The sequence below is a fragment of the Sphaeramia orbicularis genome, chromosome 3 (genome assembly GCF_902148855.1).
Source record: "Sphaeramia orbicularis chromosome 3, fSphaOr1.1, whole genome shotgun sequence".
Lineage (NCBI taxonomy): Eukaryota > Metazoa > Chordata > Actinopteri > Kurtiformes > Apogonidae > Sphaeramia > Sphaeramia orbicularis.
In genome coordinates this window covers 31,563,477-31,587,465 of record NC_043959.1, presented here as the reverse complement: position 1 = coordinate 31,587,465, position 23,989 = coordinate 31,563,477, and the positions used below count along the sequence as shown (strand labels likewise).

Here is a 23,989-nt window from a genome sequence, read left to right as displayed (position 1 = left end):
TGCCATTAAAAAATGAAACTGTTTCAAAATCAGCATCCTGAATAAACTATGTTGTATACCAGTCTGTTATAAATATTTTCAGGAGATGTTAACTATAGTCTAGTCAGAATAGGTCTTCATTTCTGCTTGTTTTATTGAAAATGAGTGTTCTATCAGCTATTAATTCCATAAAGAAGTGTAAAAGTCACGGTACTGAGCTGGAATAAATTCACCTAAAAACACAGAGCTGGGTAACAGTGTAAATCAGAGAGGTCAATCTGACCTGTGTCTGATGAAAGTAATTATAGCTTTATTTGTGAAGAGCACAGTTTGGAGCTATTCGTGTTGTTTCCAGGTACTTAGATGAAAGAAAATTAGATTCATAATATAAAAGTAACAAATAGACACGTAATACACCTTAATAGTCTGTCATTTGTGCAACTTTTTCAAACCTACATCTTCTGAAGGTAAATGTATCACTGAGAGTAAACACCTTCCTCAGTGCCAGAATTTTTTTTTTTTTTTTTTTTTTTTTCAGTTGAAAGCATTTTGCTGCCACTTTGCAATAAATTACAGTCAATAATGCTAATATTTGCAGTTGTGAAAAGTATACTTCACCCCTGCTATCTTCTATCTCACAGGAGATCAGAAGACCTCAATAAAAGTAAAGTATAGTAAAGTATTTATATGGGTTTATAGTATGTAACTGTGTCCCATCATAAGACAGAACAACAATAAATATTCTAGCAATATACACTGAACAAAAATATAAACACAACACTTGTTTTTGTTCCCATTTTTTATGAGCTGAATTCAAAGATCTAACGCTTTTTCTGTGTACACAAAAGGCCTATTTTTCCTCAAATATTGTTCACAAATTTGTTCTCAATCCAGACAATCCATCCATCTCACAGGTATGGCATATCCAGACACTGATTAGACAGCATGATTATTTCACAGATGTGCCTGAGGCTGGCCAGAATGAAAGGCCACTAAAATGTGCAGTTTTACTGTATTGGGGGGCCCACAATGGTGGCGAATGGTCAGACCACCATCTGTCTCACACAGTGCAACACATCTCCTTTGCATAGAGCTGATCAGGTTGTTGATTGTGGCCTGTGGAATGTTGGTCAACTCCTCTTCAATGGCTGTGCGAAGTTGCTGGATATTGGCAGGAACTGGAACACGCTATTGTAGAAACTGATCCACAGTATCCCAAACATGCTAAATGGGTGACATGTCTGGTGAGTATGCTGGCCATGCAAGAAGCTGGGATGTTTTCAGCTTCAAGGAATTGTGTACAGATCCCTGCACCATGGGGTGGGACATTATCATGCTACAACATGAGGTGATGGTCGTGGATGAATGGCACAACAATGGACCTCAGGATCTCATCATGATATCTCTGTGCATTCAAGAAATCAAATTTTATTTATATAGCGCCAAATCATAAAAGTTATCTCATGACCCTTTACATATCGAGATGGTCGAAACTAGACTCTAAGCCAATTTACAGAAACCCAACAGAATCCTCCAGGAGCAAACACTTGTGACAGGTGACAGTGACTGGAATCATGCGTCCATATCATAACTCCACGGCCACTTTGGGCTACTTGATTCACAGCATTGACCTCAGAAAACCGGTCACCCACACCACACTATCCTCAGAATATTCACATCATCATAAACATTTAGACAGAGCTGGAATTAACACTATTCAATATCAGAGAAAATAGTAATATTACCAGATAAGACGTTGTCTAACACTGAAAAACTGAACTTAGAAGTAAACTGAGACAGGTGGTGGAAATGGAGGACCCAAATGCAACAGTTCTTTTGGTGTAGAGAATAGCAGAATTTATGGTAAAAGTTCTTAACAGGCAGGCAACAGCAGGAAAGTCTTTGGACAAGTGGTTGTGTGCAGAGAATACCGGAGTTTGAGTGCATAGCCCAGACTCAAACCTGGGGTTCTAATGTGGCAGCCGCTGTCGTTGCCACTCGGCCGAACAAATAGGCTGAAACAGAATCTGTGGCTCACCCTTTAACGGCAGCTGGTGTTGGGATTCTACTACAAATCTGACTCCAATTCTCTATCCCCCGCGTTTGTTACATTGTTTATTACCTTGACCATTAAACAGACCTGAAACAGGATTTAAGAATAACAATGAATCAATCATTTAATGAACATTAATCGAACTTACACAGATCTGTGGTCTCCCAAGGATACAGAGAATCAAATTCCCAAGCCAACAGACATGAGGTCACCAAGCATAGAACCTATCTCTCAGACTCCCTGTCCTCAAGAGCCTGGAGAAACTTTTTTCCTCATCCTTTGTAGTCATCCATGGAGTGTTGTCTCCTTCTGGCCTCAGCCTATAACTTTACACATCCCCCACCCTACAGCTGTCTGCTATATTCTCACCCCCTGTCCTTACCCCACAGACCTCTTAAACTCTTGTCTTTATGTATAGTAAAACAATAAACATTCCCCACTCCTAAAAACTGAACTAACCCATCTGTGTCCCTTTGTCTGTGTTTTCCATTCGACCCTTTTAAGCTTGTTGCCTTCTAATAATAATACATCACACAACTCAAAAGTAATCAGCTAAAAACAGACATCATAACTATAACATGTCACATTAGGGCTGCTCGATTACAGAAAAAAACAATCACAATTATTTTAGCAATAATTGAAATCATGATTATTAAAAATGATTCTTTGTTAATCTTAAAGTTGTTTGGGTTTTTTTCTTGCAAAACAATGTAAAATATACTCTAAACATAAATAAAGCTTGTAAATACTAAAACAAAGTATGTTCACTTTTGTACGAAACAAAAAAAATCTTTGAATGCAAATAAGCATACAGTAAATTCAAGTATGTTTCCTTTTGTAAACAAATAGTGCACAGTAATTAAACTGCTATAGACTTGCCATAGAACTGTAGCAATAAAAAAAAAAAAACTCATGTAAAGTGCGAACTATAAATTAAAGTATGTTCAATGTAGTATGAAACATGGTAAATTACATATATATATTCAGTGGCGTGCTGTGAGGTTTCAGTTAAGGCCTTCTGTATACATCAGCCATCACGTTAGGGCTAGGGTTTTGTGTTTTGGTTTTTCATAAGATTATCATAAAGGTGGCGGTGGTTAAACTTCAGATGGTTAAAAAGGTTTGTTGTGTTAGCGGTCGGTGCGGACACAACTACGAAAGACTTTTTGCACGTGATGTGTTTTTGCTCTTCGTCTTCTTCATCAAACCCAAAGTGATTCCATACAATTGAATTTGACGTGCCTTTTTTGTTTAACCCTTTCATGCATACTGGTCACTACAGTGGACAGCTATTCTACAGCTGTTCTGTTGTATATTCATGGATTTTGTTGTTCTTTTCATTGTCGTTGTTGTTTTTTTTACACATATCTTTATTAAAGTTTTAAGACACTACATATCTTTTCTGGCATGAATTGGTAACATTATGTAGATCTCTCCTGAGCATAAAGCCCCAGAATCACAAGCCCTCCCCATAATTTTCACACAATTTATCAATAAATACATATTTCTGTGTGTCAAAAATTAAACGTGTGGTGTCCAGCTGAGTGGACATTTTTGCAACTTCATGAAAAATAGGTTCATAAGAATTTTTTTTTTTTCATTATTATTTTTGTATGTATTTTTAAAAAAAATTTTTTTAATTATTATTGTTATTTTTTAAATTATTATTAATTATTTTTCAGAAGAAAATTTTTAATCGCATTGTTTTTTTTCATGCCTAAAGAGGAATAAAAACACTCAGGAAAAAATTTTGATTAAGGTTCTCATAATCCGTGCATGAAAGGGTTAACAAGCACTTCTGCTGTGATTCTCCTGCTATTTTTCAGGACCGCTAGGTACAACTTTCTTCGTGGGATGGACCTGCCGGCTAGCTGGCAGCTGTAGCTTAGAGGGGGGGCGGGGTGGAGCAGCTCATGGTAGCTTGTGTGCGCGTGAATTAAAACAACTCAAAATTAATAATCGTTTTTTCTCGATTACATAATTTTTGTAATCATTGAGTGTAATAATCACAACTGAATTTCAATTAATTGCACAGCCCTATGTCACATTCTAACTGTATAATGTTTAAGTTTTTTTATATGTTCTTCAACTGTACAATTCTAGCGCTGGTGAATGATGACACCGGGCTAGCAATTGCCAGGTCATCACATGCAGACAGCAATAGGAAATTCACAAACACTGATCTCGTGATCACTGAGAAAAGTGGGTTACCAAGGGTGAGGCGAGGAGAAGTAGCCAAAAACAGGAACAGGAGAAACACTGGAGAGTCAGGTAGAATCCAAGCCAATCTGGCAATGTGTGGATGAATCTGCTTCGCTTATATCTTGGCCAGGTGACTGGGGACAGCTGGGAGCAACAGGTGAAACGGATGAGGTTGATGGGGTGAGGTAATGTGAAAGAGAAGCCTGTAAACAGTGGTTAGAATAGATCTCATGCATGTTTTAAGACCCATAGTCTTATATAATACAGCTTAAGTGTGTGTTTTGTTCAAATGCATGGAATGGATAAGTCTTTATGGAAATCTGTGGTAAGATAATGTTGTTTCATCACAGCAGAAGAAAAATACATCAGATATTGTGATATTATTTAATGCATAAAAGCATAAAATACCAAAAAAGGGTATTTTGTGTCCTTGTATTAGAGGAAAAAATGAAAGATATTTTCCATTCTACTCCTTAATGATGCATTTGTCACTGTCTTATATAAAGCTGTCTTAAAGTACCCTCGCAAATATGAGGAAACTAGCAATGTTTACATGAGGCAGAGTTGTGAGATCTTTACTGAGGAATCAAGTCTATGGGATATACCCTTCTGCACAGTCAGTAAGTCGGTACTTTGGAGTTAATGTCACATATTTTATATTTCAAATAATGGGAAAAAAAATGTGTCAGTGTGGTTGCTTGTGTGTGAGGGTGAGAATGAGTGACAGTGATTATGAGTTTGCAGAGGTACACATGAGCGGAGACAAAATGACAGCCTGCAGGGAAGCAAATGAAGGGAAAAAGAAACGATTATTTGATTTCAGATCACACGTATCCACCAGGTTATCATTTAAAACCACTGTAGTTTTTGCTCATGAGCTGTTCATCATGTTGATTTCTAAATAATGTCAGGGAGGATGGTGACAGTGTGGCCAAAAAAATATAGAGTGGCAAGAAGTATGCGGACTGGCTGTAAAATGTGTTGTGATATGCATCTATTTAACAAATATTTATAAAAGAGAACTATGTATTTGGGTTTAGCATTGTTGTTCTCACTACTTTATGTATATTGTATGTTGACACAGGCTGTGAAGATAAAATATGTGACACTTACTGACTATGCTGTGAAGTACAGTGGTGTGAAAAAAGTGTTTGCTCCCCTTCCTTATTTCTTATTTTTCGCATGCTTGTCACACTTAAATGTTTCAGATCATCAAACAGATTTAAATATTAGAAAAAGATAACACAAGTAAACACAAAATGCAGTTTTTAAATGAAGGTGTTTATTATTAAGGGGGAAAAAAAATCCAAACCTACATGGACCTGTGTGAAAAAGTGATTGCCCCCCCTCTAGCCGCACCCAGGCCTGATTACCGCCACACTGGTTTTCAATCAAGAAATCGCTTAAACAGGACCTGCCTGACAAAGTGAAGACAGCCATTCAGTTTAAAAGATATTCTAAGTCATCAGAACATAGAGTTATTAAGTATCTTTTTGAGTTTTTAAAAGCTACCAAGCTAAGTAACAGAATATAATTTTTTCCCCCTTACAAGACATTGTCATTTATATTGTTATATCCTGTAAGTAGGGATGGGAATCGAGAACTGGTTCTTTTTGAGAACCGGGTTCCAGTAGCTCGATTCCTTGGAATCGTTTGCCTGCCTGCTTAACGATTCTACTTATCGATTCTGCCTTCGTTGCACATATGTGATGATGTCATGTGTACACTGAATTATTTTGGTCAGAACATAGCCAACATGGTGTTGAGGCAGAAACGGTCTAAAAAGATGACACCAGGTCCACTGGAACACTTGCAAAGCTTCCATTTCTTCAAAAAGGTGGAATCCCTCCAATATCCTCAAACATTCCTGTAAATGAATCACAGCATGATTCATTTACAGGAATGTCACGTATTTGATACGCTACTTAGTGATGCTTGTGAATGTAGCGGCAGAGTGAACGCCGGGCCCAGTTTTGGTTCCGGTGTGAGCAACAAACGTTGTGTCCCCTCAGATACAATTTTTCGAAGGTAGGGGAAAGGATATGAGGTGCACAACGATGGGAGAAGAGCCGAGCCGAGTCGAACTGGTTTCACGTAGTGGACGTGCGGCAATAGAGGAATTAGTAAAGTGTCTTAAGTTTCACTTTCACTGCCCCCCCCCCCCCCAAACTGGGCCCGGCGTCATCTGTTATTACTATTTGTGCATACTGTATATGTTATATTTTCTGTCCAGAGATGGAAATATAAAAGACAGTTCATACAAACACACCCGTTTGTACTCTTTTATTCCTTCACCCAATGAGAATCGATAAGAGAATTGATAAGGAATCGGATCGATAAGCAAAATCGATAATGGAATCGGAATCGTTAAATTCTGATCGATTCCCATCCCTACCTGTAAGCCAGAGCAATTGTTCACATTTGGAGGGTGGTGGTTATGTACTAATAGAGTTTGCATCCTAAACAACAAAGAAGAAGGAGTAGAAGTGAAGTTAGACATCATGCTGTGATCCAAAGAAATTCAGGAACAAAGACAAACAAAGTAACTGAGATCTATCAGTCTGGAAAAAGTTTGAAAACTATTTCTAAAGCTTTGGGACTCAAGCGAACCACAGCGAGAGCCATTATCCACAAATGGCCAAAACATGGAATAGTGGTGAACCTTCCCAGGAGTGGCCAGCCAACCAAAATTACCCCAAGAGCGAAGTGACAACTCATCCAAGAGGTCACAGAAGACCCCACAACAACATCCACAGAACTGCAGGCCTCACTTGCCTCAGTTAAGGTCAGTGTTCATGACTCCACCATAAGAGACTGGGCAAAAATGGCCCGCATGGCAGAGTTCCAAGACAAAGACCACAGCTGTGCAAAAAGAACATAAAGGCTCGTCTCAGTTTTGCCAGAAAACATCTTGATGATCTCCAAGACTCTTGGGAAAATACTCTGTGGACTGACGAAATAAAGGTTGAACTTTTTGGAAAGTGTGTGTCCAATTACATCTAGCGTAAAAGTAACACAGCATTTCAGACAAGGAACATCATACTAACAGTAAAATATGGTGGTTGTAATGTGATGGTCTTCAGCTGTTTTGCTGCTTCAAGGTCTGGAAGACTTGCTGCGGTAAATGGAACCATGAGTTCTGCTGTCCACCAAAAAAATCCTGAAGGAGAATGTCTGGCCATCTGTTCATGACCTCAAGCTGAAGCACACTTGGGTTCTGCAGCAGGACAATGATCTAAAACACACCAGCAAGTCCACCTGTGAATGGCTTAAGGAAAACAAAATGAAGACTTTGGAGTGGCTTAGTCAAAGTCCTGACCTGAATCTGATTTAGATGCTGTGGCATGACCTTAAAAAGGCGGTTCATGCTTGAAAACCCTCCAATGTGGCCAAATTACAACAATTCTGCAAAGATGAGTGATGAAATTCCTCCACAGCACTGTAAAAGATTCATTGCCAACCATTGCAAATGCTTGATTGCAGTTGTTGCTGCTAGGGTGGCCCAAGCTATTATTAGGTTTAGGGGGCAATCACTTTTTCACACAGGGCCATGTAGGTTTGGATTTTTTTTTCCCCCCTTAATAAAGAACACTTTTAAAAAACTGCATTTTGTGTTTACTTGTTTTATCTTTGTCCAATATTTAAATTTGTTTGATTTGAAATATTTAAGTGTGCCAAACATGCAAAAAAAGAAATCAGGAAGGGGCAAACACTTTTTCACACCACTGTAATGTTGCAGTACTCAGGGTTGGTCTTTTGACTCTATCTCAAAACCTCCAGGATATACTATAGGTTATACTCAGCCTTATCTCTGGATTTTCTTTTTAGGCCAGTTAAGTTATTAACTCCAACCAGTTACTTCATTCATTTTTTATCTGAAATTTGAGATGGCAGATCCACAGTGTAAATTCTGGAATGCAACACTTACTGAGAAGTTGTAAAGTTATTCAGCTATTGCTAGCAGTCTTCTTCTGTACCAAAACTGGTCCTTTGTTCATCATTTAGCCATCATTATCTTTGCATATACTGTACATAAGTCATTTTTACCAGCTATCCTGGTACACAGCCTACCTACTTCAGCTGTCATGTACTGAGGGAAGTAGCTACTGTGATGACTGGCTTGCACCTTTCATCTTTGCTGTAGTGTTGTAGTAGGCGGTGCTGCCCATCATAGGGATGGGAGATTCCTGGGCCCAGAGGTCTACGCTGCTATAAATCTCCGCCCTCACCTCAATATAGTTGAGTTCTGTTCACCAAGCACAGCACTGTGTCCTTTCTCTCATCCAACACATGGAACATCACTCTCCTCACTCATCCATACACTCTCACTTCACAAATGATTATAATAATTAGCACACTCCATTGTATTGTTTGTTTACTTGTAGACATTTGATTTAATTTCACTCAGATTCATTTATTGGCCTTAAACCTGTGTCTCAGCTGGTTTTGTTGTGACTTCTGAAATGGGCTGCAATGGATGGATGATCTCACGATATGACAATAGAATCGATCTTAATGTGGCATTTGATTCTTTACAGAGGATTCATGAAGTTTTTTTTTTTTTTTTTTTCACAGATTTCAGTCATTACCTAGAGCATGTCATGGAAGTTTCTAGCACTCTGGACACCATTTTGAAGCAAGAACACAAAAACTCACTGAATTTGAGTTAAAGCAAATATCGATTGCCAAAATACAAAACCTATCTGAAAAAATCACTTTTTTCAGGAAACAAAAAAAAAAAGTGGATCCTGGAGGATTCTGTTGGGTTTCTGTAAATTGGCTTAGAGTCTGGTTTTGACCAACTCTATATGTAAAGTGTCATGAGATAACTTTTGTTACGATTTGGCACTATATAAATAAAATTTGATTGATTGATTGATGGTTTAATTTTATTATAGTATGGCCTTTGTTGTTGTTGTCAGGTGACCTTCATGTCATAAGAAAGGGTGGGATTATCTTGCAGATAGACTGAAAATGTGGAGTCATCCTTGTTCTCATCATTTAATGTGAAAACTCAAAATCTAAAATTTTGCAGATAGGAGGTTTTGTTTTTTGGCCGTCGATATATTGTTACATGTAAGAATATTGAGACAACAGATTGTCCAAAGCCTTGCCCCCTGCTGTCTGACCAACAGAAGAAGTTTCAAAGCTTATATATGTTTAGTGTTTTCCCATGTTAGGTTAACTGCACCTTGATTTACCTTAAACAGTAAAATGAAGACACTTGGACAGTGAAGTGTTCCTTAAAGAGAAGGCAGACATTAAGTCTCGGACTCATCCATTTGTAGACAGTGAAGAAAACAACAAGCTTGACATGTTCACAGCAGGTGGCCATATGTTATGTCATGTTTAAAATGGGAATACTGGACACTGCAACATTTAAGTTTTCTTCGTCAAGCTCATGACCCTAGGTGAGGGTCGGAACGAACATCGACCGGTAAACCGAGAGCTTTGCCTTTTGGCTAAGCTCTCTCTTTACCACAACGGACCGGTTTAGCATCCACATCACTGCAGACGCCATCTTGATCTCCCTGTCTATCTCGCACTCCATCCTACTCTCACTCGTGAACAAGATCCCCGAGATACTTAAACTCCTTCACCTGAGGCAGGACTTCCTCACTTTCTCCCTGACCCGGTTAGGTTACTGAACTAGTGAGTTTATTTCAGTGTGTTAATTGCAATATTTTAGTGTCTGTCTACACTGATTTTGCAGAAAGTGTTGTTTTGCTGCTGCTGAACATATAATTACCATGGAATTAAGAATTACCTTAAGTTTGTCACGCACTGGTCTGACTTCTGAACTCCAACGTGCTGTTAGACTGATTCACACAGATGCATTAGAGTTATGTCAGAGTCTAAGAACATTTTTGACACGTTACAAAACTAGAGCAAGACAAATCTGGCCACCATAATCTAGGTACTTAATGGAAAAATTACAACTACATGTGCAGGAAAATGTGAACTTTATTTTACTTCATCGCTGATATTGTAAATATTGTAATAACATCAATCCAATCTTATCTGATTGAAGAGAAGAAAAATCATCATGGACTAAGCCTTTAGAAAACTGAGGAAACTAGAGAAAAACTTACTGCAGTTTGGTTCAAATTCACCTACTGTTTTTAAGAGGGGAAAAAAATTGTGATTTAGATTGTGGATCGTGATTCTACCTCAAACGTTCATCATATGATCACCCAGCCTTAGATGTAACAAATGCAGTGTGGCTTTGTGAGCGATAACTGTGCTACCTGATGGCAGTAATAATGCCTTTGCTGTATATCTGACTTGGTCCTGCTCTTGACTTGGTCTGATTTGGTCATGCTCTTTAAGTCTAGGTCTGGTCTCCATCTTAATCATGGCTTAGTCATGGCTTATTTTTGGTTGTCTTGGCTACAACACTACAGTGAAGTTCATGCATTTTCTGCATTTTCTCTGCTTTAAAATGAGATGTGTGATTTTATTTATGTATTTTTTTTTAAAGTGCTTCATGTCATGCTATAATGACATTCAAGAGTCTTATGCACTGTTTTCATATTGCTGTAATACACACCCACCATGTGATTGCAGTAATATCAGATTGTCTCACCTCTGTAAGACATTTTTTTTCTTTTTTTTTCTCCCTCCGCCACTGATACTAGCTGCCCCAGGTATCTGTAGCATACCAAATTTGCTTTCAACTTAAAAACATAATCTTATAATCTTCCTCTGTTCAACACAAAAGCAATACACTTTAAAAAGACATAATTTTGTCTAGGTGAAGGGAGCAGCCCGAGTGTTTCTGCAGTTCCTTGGACTCTGCATTCATAAACTCACATAGAAACCCAGTGAAATAACACTTGGAGGTCATTCTTAATCAAAGCCTTACTAGTCAAGCTCATATCTATGAACACTGGCCATCTCATTAAGCAGCAAATGTACAAGAGTTAAGTTCAGCCCTAAGTGCATCGGGTACCACTCAATGGACCAAAAATCCTTAAAGGCAGCAGTCTCCTGGTTTAGCATAATTTTCATCTCAACTAATTAACCAAGCAATGCCGTCTGCTCCTGCCACTTGCAAAGCCTGAATCTGTATGATGAGCAGGGTGGAGTGAATGACACCCGGATAAGAAGATGCAATTAATCTTAAAGCATAAAGCAAGCAACATTAGGAGAATATTTAGTTTAACATTAACAGACAAACAGTTTTAATGGTTTAGCCCTCAGGAAGATTAATTGTGGTAAACAAACACATTATAGAAGAATGGGACTATAAATTATGTGCAGCATCCTATAAAGTTATCAGAAATAATATGGAGATACTATGGAAGATAATGTATAATAAGGACTGAAATAATACAAGAAAATATCACAGGCGACATCAGGCCACTATAATCTCCACTGAAGACTTTCAATGAAATTCACCAACTTTAATGTTCTTTATTAATGTGTAAATTTATAAAAGAACACCGCTGGAAAACGGCTACTGAATTGTCATCCCAGATTTCTCAGGCTGTCAGACATGACAACAGCCCACCAGCAGTTTTTTTGTTGGCTGAGATGAGACATGATTGCTTGTGAGGACATTTCAGCAGCGGCTAATTAATTGTAATAAGGCTGGCTGGCACATACGTTGGCAGTGACAGCCCATGCGTATGAATCCCCTACAGAAACCATAGTGGAGTTTGGGCCGCTGCGCTCCAGAGACTTGCTCTGGCACTCACCTAGATACACATCTGCTCTGATTAATCGGCTGCTTCGCCCTGCGCATACATTTCATTATCAGCTTTAAGTGGGCGAAAACAACAAGGATCGGGGCATTGAGCAGAGCTGTGACGAGAGCAGGCATGAAAGGAGGAAATATGAGTTTAAGATATTGGATATTTAACCCTTTATAGGGCACTCATTGAAATACAAAGATGCTGAGAATAACTTATTCTTAGCTATTTATACTCTGCATTTATTTATTTATTTATTTATTATTGACGTGGTATGACTGGTTTTGTGGAGCAGTGACCATATTTTGAATTTCCCCTTGGGGATTAATAAAGTAAATCTATCTATCTATACATTGAAATTCAAAATTTCAACCTTAATGTGTGATTGGACATCGTCATCTACCTCCTCTTGCCATTAAACATCCAAGCAGCACTTGCTAAAAGGTAAACACATGCAATAAAACAACTGTTTTAAGGTCATAAACTGATAAAAATCACTCATATTCACTATTAACAGCTTCAAAATTTTCATAAAATCTCTCTGAATCACTGTATAGTATTATAAAAACCAATATGCTCCTGGACCTCACTGAGGGACAGGATTGGCACCATATTTAATGTTTGCAGAAATTACCAAAAATAGCCACTTGCCCGATAAGGGGTTAAAGGTAGTGGACTGCTAATGACCCCCCTCTTTTCACTCCTGGTAGCACTAAACAACAGTAGCTTTTATCAACTAGTTGAATTGTAACATCACCTAGTTTATCTGCAAGTACCTTAAACCTTTTTTTGTTCCTTTGAGCTACGGTGGCTTCTTTTTTATCACCACAATCAGCAGATCAAATGAGGTAAGGAGGTAAAACACAGAAATAACAAAGCTGCTTGTCGCTGTTTTGCCTGCATGGATAAAATCTGGTATGACACATATTTCTGGAGTAGGACGGAGGTTGTTTAGCACTCAAATAAGCAAAGGCTTTGTTACAAGTACTGCTCAAAAGCACTGCAAATCACCTATACATGTATTCACTGAGGGTAGTCAAGGGTTAAACAGTCTTGCTCAAGGGCGGCTTTCCAAAAATGTTCTGAGAAGATTGAATGCTACAACCTCCTCAGTCTTAAAAGGTGGGAAACTGTGTTCTCCAAATGAAAGCAGCTCAGATGAGGAGGGATTTAACCTCCACCACGTACCTGATGAAGGATGAACACTTATTCAGGCTTATTCATCCAAAGGTAATTCACTCAAGATTCTCTTGTCCATCAGCTCCTTCATTGATTTTATGATTGTTGATGTCCTTGCTTGTCAAGAGCACAGCCCCTCGGAGTTTGGTTTTCGAAATGTAGGAGAAACTCAAAAGAGCACGGCACAAATCATTCTTCTCCTCACCGTTGTCTTATGCCCTTTCATATGCAACGTAGAGCAACACTGCCATCCCCTGGTTTCCTCGGTTTAACACTCAGACGTCTCCCCACACAGAATAAAACAGCGGAGGGCACCAAAAAAACTCATAAGAAAGAGCAGAGTTTCGCAGGCCTGCTATTCTGCCTTCAGAGCACAGCAGTGGAACTTAAAATGAAATGGGTCAAGGAGATTTAGATCTGGGCCATTATTGTCAAAGAGAACAATGAGCATAGACTTGGGAGTAATTGGTAGAAAAGGGTAAGCATTTGTCATGTTGGTTCAGACTAGGTTCCGTGCATTCCTAATAGGGTTTCACACAAATTACAAAGGCATATTTGCTTTATTACAGCCTGCACCGTATTTGTTCTCCCCAAGAATAATTAATATTTGTCAGTGCTTGATGAAGACATCCTCGTTGCCCTGTCCCCACTGGCACACATCACAGCAAGAATTAAAGCTTGAATGGTGTTTAATTTTAATGTATGCAACTGTGGACATTTTAATTAAATTCCAAAACATTGTATCTATTATCCTTTAATTCGCAAACAAAATAACCTAAAGTTGAATCGAGTGAATGTCAGAAAATTGACTGGAAACTATTTTGATAAAGAATTAAAGAGTTTAGTTGAGAAAGCTAAACAGTATGCTCTATTTTTCTTTTAATTGCAGTATGTTTGGGGTTTTGAACTCATACAGTGACTTTCATAGACTAATTAATAAGCAGTAAACAACAAATAATAAGTCATACAATCATTTCTTGACCTGTCTGGGAGAATATTTCTGTCCACTCTTATACATATGTAGCCAGAGGTGTTAAAATCTACTAACAAATAACACTGAAATCAGCCAACAAATTTACAAAGGGGTACATATTCTCCGCACTCTACATGGATGCATCTCTTCAACCGCCAGTAGCAAATTTCAGACGTGCTGAGAACATGATATGACTCAACGGGAAGATGCTTTGAAATCTCCAACATAGATCTTAAATTGTGTGAGGTGCAAGATTATCCAATTTAAATATTTACAAAGAGCTTATCGAACACCATGGAGATTGAAGAAAATGAATGAGAACAGACTCTCAGACAGGTGCCGTCATGGCTGTGGATACTCATACACATGTGCTGATGCAAAGGGATTCTGGTTGTGTCATGAATTACCTGCTATTAAAGCTAATTGCACAGTTATAGGTATGCATGGGGAAAACACATTGAGAATGTAAAGCAAAACCGCACAGTGTCATATTAAACCGACAATAACAACTATTTTTTTTTTTTTTTTTTTTTTGCTGTTGATTTGTTAGTTTTTTGTTTTTGTTTTTTTTTAGTGATAGTTAACAAGACAATGTGGACAGAAAAACAACAACAACAACGCATAAACAAAGGGAAACTCAAACAAATAAACAAACAAACCAAAACAACAACGACAGAGTTTTGACAACAACAACAACGTCATATTACAAAGAAAAAGATCATAAATGTAAATAGCAACTAGAAGCACTCAGAGAGCGCAGACCTCCACCAAGGCTGATCAGTGAGCTCCCCCTGTGGGCCCCCCCACCCCCGATCACCACCAAAATGTAATCATTTCTTCCTTATCCCATTTCCAACAAACCCTGAAAATTTCATCCAAATCTGTCCATAACTTTTAGAGTTATGTTGCACATTAACGGACAGACAAACAGACAGACAAACAAACAAACAAACCCTGGCAAAAACATAACCTCTTTGGCGGAGGTAACTAAACCATATAGCTTGGTTAGGGGTGATAGGGAAAAGGGGAAGAGGGGGGTGTAAATGAAAGTGAGAATGAGAGAGGGGGGAGTGAGGGGGAAAATAATAATTGTTGTAATAATACAAAAATATTTAATAATACCAGTAGCCTAATTTGCTAGAATTATAGTGGCAGCGGTAGCAGCGGAGGCAGTCACAGTACTAATATTTGTAACAGTGTATTTGTATCAGTTACTATCTGTTTTGAGTTTATATGAATCAATTTAAATTAACCCTTTCATGTATACTGGTCACTACAGTGGACACTTATTCTACAGCTGTTCTCTTGTATATTCATGGATTTTTTTTTTTTTTTTACACATATCTTTATTAAAGTTTTAAGACATTACATATCATTTCTGACATGAATTGGTAACATTGTGTAGATCTCCCCTGAGTGTAATAGTTATAGTTTTCACACAATTATCAGTAAATGCCCGTTTCTTCGCTTCAAAAATTAAATGCATGTTGTCCAGCTGAGTGGACATTTTTGCAACTTCATGAAAAATAGGTTCCTAAGAATTTTTTTTATTATTATTACTATTTTTTTTAAATTTTTTTTTTTTCTTACTTTTTAAAAATGTATTCATTTTTCATAAGAAAATTTTCAATCGCATTGTTTTTTTTTTCATGCCTAAAGACGAATAAAAACACTCAGGAAAAAAATCTTGATTAAGGTTCTCATAATTCGTGCATGAAAGGGTTAATATGGCTGGGGGGGGTGATAACTTAATAAATTGCAAAAACATAAGGAAAAGAGGTTGAAATTACTGTATGTGTAGTTTCAGTTGTAATATCAGTGTTACTTCACTGGTATCATGCCTCGGCCATGAAGCACAGCACAAAGAAAAACCTTGCTGCGACACAGAATCGGAGATAAGAATGAGGTAGAAAGACACAGATGACCGGAGACGTCGCCTCTGTGTCCGTCTCTGTCTGCATCACTATCTGTTGGCCTGCCTGTCAGTCTGTCTTCATCTATCTCTTTACTGCTTTTGTTACTTTGTAAACACTGAAACACACACACGGGCCCATACCGCCTACTTTTCAAGACAGATAAAGCTCTAAATTGATTGGAGGCCACTGCATGATGACAGGTTAAAAGGGCAATGAAGCTTTTACACTCTAGCTGTCTGAATAAATAGTCTGACTTTATGATAGCCTGCTCTATTCATTTATTTAAACAGGAGTGCTTTGGTGCCATCCATGGAGATTTGAGTCTAAACAGATCGACTACAAGGTCTTGCCACTATGTGCCATTATAAACCCAAATGTAGTGACCCACATGCATTGGTTCAGGCAGATCTCCAGCTGAGTCCCAAGTGCAGGGATCTTATTTTTCTCCACTCTGCAGGTGTAGGTCCCTATAGAAATGGTGTAGCCCCCAGTGGCATGCACACAGTCCAGCATGGACATTGCCCAAACTCTATACTCATCTCCTTCAAGCCTGCATTTGGAATCCCATACCCTGTCTCCAGGCGGAAGCGTTCAGCGAGGGTGGTCTGGCACCCTATCAGGTACAAGCTGCTGTTCTGAGACAACATCCCATACACTGCAGGGAGTAGCAATATGACAATAAATGGATTTCCACCCAAGCATTTCTATGTAAATTTAGATTTATTGAATTGGAGAGGCTAAACTGGAAATGTCAACATACAACAGCTGTTAGCTTTTCCCTCTGCACTGGAGAATCAGTCATTATTCATGAGTTCTTTATTTCTATGATTAGATGTCATATACATGGTACACCTAGAAGTGGTTGAGATTTTCCACTGGTCAACATCGACCTTGTAAGTGGGTCTTATCGTCGCTGTCTCTGAAGCTGTAATTACCACCTGCAACTGAGAAACTGTTTCCTAACACTAGATTAGGTGAATTTTCTACACCTGACAAAGATCAGGTCATAAACTCATTTGGCAAAGGAATAAAACTCAGCTTGAATCCTGGAGTTAAAAAGATATGGAAGTGCAAAAATGAATGTGTGAGATACTTGATATGAAGAAACACACCTTACACCTTATCAGCTCCATCCATTCACTCTGCTCAGTGAATCAGGCAGTTTGTTCCTTGGCAGATTCTCCTCTGTATCCTTTCCTATCATACAGAGGGGTGACAAATTTCAGGAAAAAAAAAAAAAAAAAAAAAAAGCAATATACTGGAGTCAGTGTTAGGCTGCAGAACATCTTCAGTGTTCCTTGGTGTTGTTTCTACAAGTCTGTGAACTCCACTGAGGGATGAAAACCATTCTAACACAAGAAATACTTCCATCATTCTGTGTTTTGATGACAGTGGTGGAGAGTACTATCTAAAGTCTCCCCTTAGTGTTCAGCTGGGCTTAGGCAATAGCATATGATTCATATCATTCCTGAGACTGCATTGTCAGTCTACAAGAGACCTCTTCCATCACATCACCAATCACCAGTTTGTAGTGACACCCACTGCAGGCCACTGCTCAGTGATGTGCTTATATGAAAAAAAAAAAAAAAAAAGAAAAGTTTTATAAAGAATTTTAAGTTATCTAGCCAAACCAAATGAGTGAACAAAATGCTTATATGTCTTTATTTTAATATGACAAACACCAGCATATGTATACAACCAGCATCTGGTACAGAATGTTACTTACTTTGCAGTTACATCTAGCTTTTAAAATGCTTTAGTATGTATTATTTGGCTGGAAATTGTTTAGTTGGAGTCTAGTTTAGCATCAGAATCACCAACACAGGTCAAATTGACCCATACACCATTTCTAATCTATAAAAATGTCCTCTGTTATTGTACTAAGTTATTCTCATATCTTGTTTTGGTCATCTGGTCTCATATTTAAAATATCTTTAAGGACACAAATCACTTTTTGTAGACATCAGTACAAGTCAGTTTTAAACAACACTGAAAATGGGTATTATAAGATAATATCTGGGTATCTGCATTGTGTGGTTTATGAATCCCCTTTACATTGTGTCATAAATAACAACATATGTTTCATAAAAACCTAGAATGTTAAAACTGTTGTGAACATCAGTACATTTCTACAGGGGTTAATTTGACCCATTGACTGTTCTGTATAATGTTAAGGAGTGAAGCATAGTTTTTGGTAACCTGGGGAACTTTAACTCGCTTAAAAAAAGACGCACATTTGGAATAAGGTTGTAGGTAAATTGTACCCGACAAAGGCAAGACACAAAATAACCCATAAATGTCAGTTAAATTTAGGGAAATCATGGGTGTTAAGCCTCTAGAGGTTCACATGTGCTGGCCCTTCCACATTGCTCAAAGTTATTTGATCCATTGTCAATATAAAAATATTGATTACAGCAGCTTTAAATAGAGCATCCTTACACTTCCTTTACCACTGCAGTAGTGCCAGAGCCAGGAAAGAGCCAACTGGAAAGAATCAAACTCTAGACACAAATAACCAAATAAAAAAAACAATCTGATATTATATTTTTCACATTTCCTGGCAGTCAGCGTGGGCTGCCCTTCAGTCTAAAATTTACACCGCATCCAAAACTTCAATAGTATTCATTCTGTACCCTCAGTTTACAGACATGGTACATCCCAGAGAGGCAGCACAACATTTCTCTGTTGTGATTAGAAATATCGTCACCCTTCGCCCACTATCCTTGACAGGTCTGAGAACACAAAGGTCGCCAGCAGTACATGCCAGTTATTATCAACTCGAAGCTAGGTCTCATCTGCTTCAACTCCCCTTTGGAACATTGCCTCTGAGGAGAAAGTAGAAAGAAGCCTGTCAAAGTCTTTTAGCCTATAGTCACTGTGCATCTTCAGTAAAGTGTTGCAGGGGTCACATGGGTTTATGTCAAGTGAACCGCAGGGAGAGGCTTCGTTAGATTGTGGTTTGTGACCACAGACTGTTCGAATCCAGCTACAGAAATGCCTTTATTGCAAAGTCAGAACTGTTCTGTATAACTAAGATTTATCAGGTCAGAAAAATTACTTATTGAGGAGCAGAGTTTATGTTTGCATTCATTCGCTCATCTGTAACATTTCTCTGACAAGTTTTCCCAAAAACAAGTGAGCAGAGGCGATTTCTCAAAGACTGCAAGGGAAGCTCGGCTTCCCCTAAAATTACAAAAATTAAATGGTTAAATATGTACGGTGGCGTTGACATTTCATTGACTAGAAATGTGTTAGAACACGTTCATCTCACAGACGAGTTCGTTCAGAATCAGCTTTATCACAAATCAGCGGACTCAGTGTTGTTCACTTCTCATACATTCCCATTGTGCTGTTTTCTCATTTGATCTCTGCTCAGTGCATTTGCCCGTAGAAGCCCGGTGTCCATGCACTTCAATGGGACTGAGTGGAACAGTTTTTTTCATTGCCTCAAAACTGGACGGTAATTGGATAAATGCCACGATGTTGTCCCGCCCCCGGACGCTCGGCGTCTCTGGGGGTGAATGGAGCTGTGGGCGGAGCTCGGCCAGGCTGGACGCCAGGATTCCACGTGCTGATTGGAGGATCGGTCGAAAGGCTGAATCCCGTTTGATTGACAGCTATTTTGAGATCTACTCCTTCACTTGACACGATTCAGTTTAATACCGTTGTGCATTCTGCTGTGAAATCGAGAGAGAAACCACTGCGAAATTACTTGTTCAATTCTTGCACTGTAAATAAAACACACTCATGTTTCATGACTCATGACTCATGTGACTCCTTGTTTTAATTTAACATAATTTCAACGCTTTCTTGTTTACTTGGTACAATAAGGTCACTTCCCATTTTCTTAAAAAGGAACGGAGGGCCGAATTTATGTTTAAATAACTTGACCATTTTTTTGATGAAAGCCGACAATGAGCTTCCCCTGTCTGAAAGACGAGCAGCCGCCACTGCAGCTGAGCAAGTTTTAAGAAGCGAAATTACAATTCAGGAAAGTGTTCTGCTTTCCTTTTGGTTTAGTTGTAAAGGTTATACAAAATGCTAATCTAAGTTTCTCTAAATAGCTGAGGTCAGAAAGCTGATCTTTAACCCTGGTTTCTAGCAGCCTGCAGGCCATTTCTTCAAGGTAGGGCGCAACACAGAGCTGGGAGAACAACAGAATGCTAAAGCAAGTGTGTCCAGGACTCACTTTAACGCTCATAACTGCAGCAGATCAAATGCATTCAGCAAGCAAGCTATGTTCACTGAACTTACAGTGAGTCTGGATGTGGTCCTCCAAGCCTGACAGGGTTTTCAACAACCACACTGCAAAAATCCAAATCTTACCAAGTGTATTTTTCTCATTTCTAGTCAAAATATCTCATCACACTTCAAAATAAGACATAACCACCTGAAGAGTAACTTTTCAGTGAGATATAAGAACTTATTTTTAGACAATAGATCTTAAAAATCTTATTTCAATAAATCTTACCAAGATAGTTTTCCAGGCCCCACAGACTGAGGACACTTTTGAAAAATGTCTGAAGACCTTTTTATTCAGGAAAGCATATCCATAACCTCCCCACATCTGTGCATTCTTCACCTGTTGTAACTTTTTTTTAACTGTTGTTATCTGTCTTATTTGGTTTCCATTTTTATTTTCTGACTTCACTTTTAATCGTATTTATTGTACCCTGCCTGTAGCACTTTGAGGTTTTAGATAAAAAATGTAAAGCGCATTACAAATAAAATGTATTATTATTATTATGATTTTCCCTTGTTCCATTTGCATATTTTTTTTGCTTGAATTAAGTACAAAAAAAAATCTTGAATTAAGCTTCTCTTTAGGTGATTATGTCTTATTTTAAGTGTGATGAGATATTTTGACTAGAAATGAGAAAAGTACTATTGGTACGATTTAGATTTTTGCAGTGCATCACCACCATACTATTCTGAGTGGAATAAACAAATGTTCTTAGGTGGAGAGATCATCATTTTACCCCTAATTTAAAAGGATGAATAAAGGATTCAGGGTCACTAAGACAAGAAAATTGCAGCTTGAAGTCTTTTATCTTTATCTATCACAACTCATGTCCCTCCCAGCTAACAATCACCAGCTGAACAGGATCAACACAAGGACCATGAAAGCACTGTGTTCATTTTAAAGGTTTTTATGATAATTTATTAAACTCTGCCAAGATTTTTCTTTCTTTTCTTTTCCCTTCCCTTGTCTTTCGAAGGGTTTGGAGGTCAGGGTGAGCTGGAGAACAGCGCTGCGGGAGCTGGTAGGGCTTGATTGTCTCTGAAGACTAGTACAGCTCAGCAGATGTTTGCCAATATGTGTAACACAGGACACGGACCAAGATTGCGCACTTGAATGACTGCCTTTGAAAAGCTTGGAACATTCATGTGCAGCTCGTCCTCCGCAACAAAACAACCCTAGCCTTGATAGATGTTGTTGATTATATCTATTTGTGCTGTAATTACTATTTATTTACATATTCAACATTGCTCCAAGTGTGTTTTTGTCACTCCTGCTAATAAGAGTAGCTACTTCCAATATTTAGTACCGTTCATGAGGTTAGATGAGGAAACCACTTGGCTGGTCCTTGATTAGGATGATATGTAGATTTGGATGCTGGATCGGTGCTGATTGGCTGCAAATGCCAAAGAGGCAAGCCATCAAATATGAGAACCCTAGTCTCTTTAATGAACATAATCCATATATTTGCCTTTTCTCCCACATGTACACTTGAGGAGGTGAGTCCTGGACAGAGCAACACCTTCTGACAGCGAAGGACCAGAGTAGAGGATGATCGAATGGTGAAGTGTGTGAATAGGCCTCCCACAGCAAGAATGAAAGGGATCTTTTTTGAAATATTTTATTTTCAGTTTTCTATATGCGATGTGTACAAGCAAAATATACCAAGAAGGATAACCTTCTTACAAAAAGAAAAAAAATAGGGAAAAACAGTCAGTGCACAAGGTCAGTACAGACATTAAGTACTTGGTGTAAGAGATGCACCAATATGGTCTAATTTTTCAAAAAGGTGTTATATTGTTTTCTGAGACAGTAAGTGATTTTTTTTCCAGGGGGATGCAACTGTTCGTCTCAAAAGTCCACCTATCAATAAGACAAGTGTTCACAGAACGCAAACCTCCGCCAAACACCCCGAACGGTGTGCATGTGTGGATCGACTATTTCTTTTTAAATGAAATAGTTTCAAGGTTGTTCCATACAGCAGAAAAAGTTGAAGCTTGGTACCAGTCATGTGTATGTCACATTATATTAAATTCCAATCAATATTTGTTATAATGAAAAATGTGTCGGAAATGGGATTTTCAATGTTAAATTGAAATGTCCACAGAGTCCACATTCCACATTGGATGTGGACAATTTTGTGCCAGATATGGGATATTGTTATAAGCTACAGGTGTATCAAATTGGAGGCTAATCGGAGTCGTTTTGAATTTTTTATGAATTTTCGAAAATTGCTCAATGATGAGAAATAGGAAAATTTGAGATTTTGTGACCTTGCTGTGACCTTGAACTTTGGCCTTCTTGGCCCAAAATTTAATGGGTTGGTCCCAGGGCCTAGGCCTATCTGTGGGTAAAATGTGGTAAAGATGGTTGGAATAGTTTTCCTGTAAAGTTGCTAACAAACAAACACACAAAGTAAAGTGATCACAATACCTCCTGGCGGAGGTAAAGAGGGCAATCAGATTTCCATGACACCGCAGTGCACTTCTTGGCCACACATAGAGCAACTTCCATAAATTTGAGTTGAGCATTGTTTAGAGAACCACGAATACTTGTAAAGTTCCCCAGTAAACAAAGTTCAGGGTCCACTGGAACATTAACCCCTGTGATCCTGGTTAAAGTGGAGCAGATATCATGCCAAAAAAGCCTAATTTTCATACATAGCCAGGTACAGTGTAGGAAGGAACCCACATCAGTGCCACATCTGAAACACATTTCTGAAAGATTAGACTTGAATGAATGTAATTTTTCTGGAGTGAGGTATAATTGATGTAAAATGTTATAGTTGATCAATAGAATCTTTAACTGTAGGTAACAACTAAAGACTGTTTAGTGTGGATATGGGAATTTGTAATAAGCTGATTTGTTTGTAATACAACAGAAAAACAAATTCAGCCATGTAATTTGGAACAGTTTCAGTTTCTATGCTTTAATACAGTTAAACCTGCATAAGTTGTGCGTGTACAGTATGTTGGGACTGACAACATTTTTTGAATGTTTTTTAAAGGGAATGTAAATTGCGTTATTGCCCTAAGTCTGTTACTGCATTCTTCTGATTGGTGTGCAAATGAGACAGTTGCCTTCTGAAATCAAGAACCGCTCCTTTACATATTCATCAACACTTCATGCATAATAAATACTGTTATTGTGGTACGTAGGCATGCATCATTTGTGGTGTTACATTAGGGTGTTAGGTTTTTCACATAAACCTGTTTTTCCCTCATGTTGCTATTTCTATAGCATAATGACTAACACATTAGACATCATTAATATTACATTGGCAGCTAAATGACACTATGATATCTAGCTTTGCAGCTGATATTGTATGATTTTTTTTCAAGAGAAATAGACTATAATATAAAAAGTGTCTGTGATTAAATTCAGATTGACACATCACATGGATAATAGTCATAATTTGGTGTTAATTTATTTAAGAAGTGGGGAAATTGTAATTATAAGAACAGCTAATGTGGTTCTGAACTGGGTCAGGAAAAAGGCTTCATTTGAACACACATTTCTTCTCAAATAAAAACTGTAATCATGCCATAACATAACATCACACATAAAATACTTATGTTTCATAAATTGCTCAAGTCTTAAACTATATGAGCACAGATTAAGCAACAGTGCAGTATTTGCATTTTTCCCCTCAATCCACATACTGCACAATGATCAAATGTAGTTTGAAAATATTTTTCATTCAAGGCTTATGTTGAGATAATCTGGATTTTTGGCACTCAGATTGTGGCTCTC

At 38.1% G+C, this 23,989-nt stretch overlaps 1 long non-coding RNA gene across 1 annotated transcript; it reads right to left on the bottom strand.

Annotated features, from left to right (window-relative positions):
* Positions 1–6,822: 6,822 nt before the first annotated feature.
* Positions 6,823–13,444, bottom strand: LOC115414389 (uncharacterized). Its single transcript, XR_003934611.1, has 3 exons — positions 13,432–13,444; positions 11,945–11,949; positions 6,823–7,033 (listed from the first exon to the last, which is right to left on the bottom strand). It is a non-coding gene; the product is annotated as an uncharacterized LOC115414389 (long non-coding RNA).
* Between the last annotated feature and the right edge of the window lie 10,545 nt (positions 13,445–23,989).